Source organism: Anastrepha ludens, unplaced genomic scaffold (genome assembly GCF_028408465.1).
Source record: "Anastrepha ludens isolate Willacy unplaced genomic scaffold, idAnaLude1.1 ptg000169l, whole genome shotgun sequence".
NCBI classification, from domain to species: Eukaryota; Metazoa; Arthropoda; class Insecta; order Diptera; family Tephritidae; genus Anastrepha; species Anastrepha ludens.
Window position 1 is genome coordinate 1 of NW_026530106.1, and position 2,500 is coordinate 2,500.

The 2,500-nt window shown below is 32.2% G+C and overlaps 1 pseudogene; it reads left to right on the top strand.

The window, feature by feature from the left end:
- The first annotated feature begins 346 nt into the window (after positions 1 to 346).
- The window catches only part of LOC128871335 (large subunit ribosomal RNA), a 4,513-nt pseudogene continuing 2,359 nt past the window's right edge, over positions 347 to 2,500 (top strand).

Below are 2,500 nucleotides of genomic sequence, written 5' to 3' on the forward strand. Positions count from 1 at the left end.
ATAGCAAAAAAATAAAGATTATATAATGAATTTTTTATTTATTATATATATTCTTAAAAAAAAAAAAATCCTCTCAAATAAAATGAAATAAAAATTTTGAATCTAAGTATTCTCTTTAAAAAATTTTCATATTATTTATATATATATAAAATATTAATTTATATATGTAATTAAAGGAGGAATGTCTAGCATAAAAATTAATTTTTTTTTATTCTAGAATTGCCTCATTTTACATAATTATTATTTATAATATATATTTATATAAAAGGAAAAAAAGAAAAATAGAGATGAAAAGATGATATAATTATTTATTAAATTGTGTGAGAAGATAAAAAATATTTTAAAACAACCTCAACTCATATGGGATTACCCCCTGAATTTAAGCATATTAATGAGGGGAGGAAAAGAAACTAACAAGGATTTTCTTAGTAGCGGCGAGCGAAAAGAAAATAGTTCAGCACTAAGTCACTTTGTCTATATGTCAAATGTGAGATGCAGTGTATGGAATATCTTAATATCTAGTATGAGAAATTAACGATTTAAGTCCTTCTTAAATGAGGCCATTTACCCATAGAGGGTGCCAGGCCCGTATAACGTTAATGATTACTAGAAAGATATTTCCAAAGAGTCGTGTTGCTTGATAGTGCAGCACTAAGTGGGTGGTAAACTCCATCTAAAACTAAATATAACCATGAGACCGATAGTAAACAAGTACCGTGAGGGAAAGTTGAAAAGAACTCTGAATAGAGAGTTAAATAGTACGTGAAACTGCTTAGAGGTTAAGCCCGATGAACCTGAATATCCATTATGAAAAATTCATCATTAAATAATTAAAAATAATGTGCATTTTTTTCATATAAGGACATTGTAATCTATTAACATAATAAAGTATTTATCAAAAGATCATTGGTGATATTAAGTTTATTTAAATTAATTTGCTTTTTAAGCATATTAACATAGAATAAATACTAATGATTTGATAAAGTGTTGATAGATTTTATTATATATAATGCTAAAATTCATTTTTTGAATTTTACAAAAAATTTAATATCTATGATATTAATATTTATTTGTATGCATTTATATGATTAACAATGCGAAAGATTCAGGATACCTTCGGGACCCGTCTTGAAACACGGACCAAGGAGTCTAACATATGTGCAAGTCATTGAGTTATATTAAACTTAATGGCATAATTAACTTAACTTAAAAATATAATGGGATTAATTTTTAGTCTATTTTCTTAAATAGTCAATTAATTCAATCCCGGGGCGTTCCATATAGTTATGTATAATGATAATTTATTATTATTTATACCTCTAACTGGAGCGTACCTTGAGCATATATGCTGTGACCCGAAAGATGGTGAACTATACTTGATCAGGTTGAAGTCAGGGGAAACCCTGATGGAAGACCGAAACAGTTCTGACGTGCAAATCGATTGTCAGAATTGAGTATAGGGGCGAAAGACCAATCGAACCATCTAGTAGCTGGTTCCCTCCGAAGTTTCCCTCAGGATAGCTGGTGCATTTAAAAATTATATAAAATAATCTTATCTGGTAAAGCGAATGATTAGAGGCCTTAGGGTCGAAACGATTTTAACCTATTCTCAAACTTTAAATGGGTAAGAACCTCACCTTTCTTGATATGAAGGTTGAGGTTATGATATAATGTGCCCAGTGGGCCACTTTTGGTAAGCAGAACTGGCGCTGTGGGATGAACCAAACGTAATGTTACGGTGCCTAAATTAACAACTCATGCAGATACCATGAAAGGCGTTGGTTGCTTAAAACAGCAGGACGGTGGACATGGAAGTCGTAATCCGCTAAGGAGTGTGTAACAACTCACCTGCCGAAGCAACTAGCCCTTAAAATGGATGGCGCTTAAGTTGTATACCTATACATTACCGCTAAAGTAGATGATTTATAAAACAATTTCGATTGATTTATAAATTTTGAAACTTTAGTGAGTAGGAGGGTACAATAGTGTGCTTAGAAGTGTTTGGCGTAAGCCTGCATGGAGCCGCTATTGGTACAGATCTTGGTGGTAGTAGCAAATAATCGAATGAGACCTTGGAGGACTGAAGTGGAGAAGGGTTTCGTGTGAACAGTGGTTGATCACGAGTTAGTCGGTCCTAAGTTCAAGGCGAAAGCCGAAAATTTTCAAGTTTTTAATAAAAAAATATTAATAAAATTTATATATATATATTAAAAAATAATTAAATACTTGAATTATTTTGAACGAAAGGGAATACGGTTCCAATTCCGTAACCTGTTGAGTATCCGTTTGTTATTAAAAATGGGCCTTGTGCTCATCCTGGCAACAGGAACGACCATAAAGAAGCCGTCGAGAGATATCGGAAGAGTTTTCTTTTCTGTTTTATAGTCGTACTACCATGGAAGTCTTTCGAAGAGAGATATGGTAGATGGACTAGAAGAGCATGACATTTACTGTTGTGTCGATATTTTCTCCTCGGACCTTGAAAATTTATGGTGGGGTC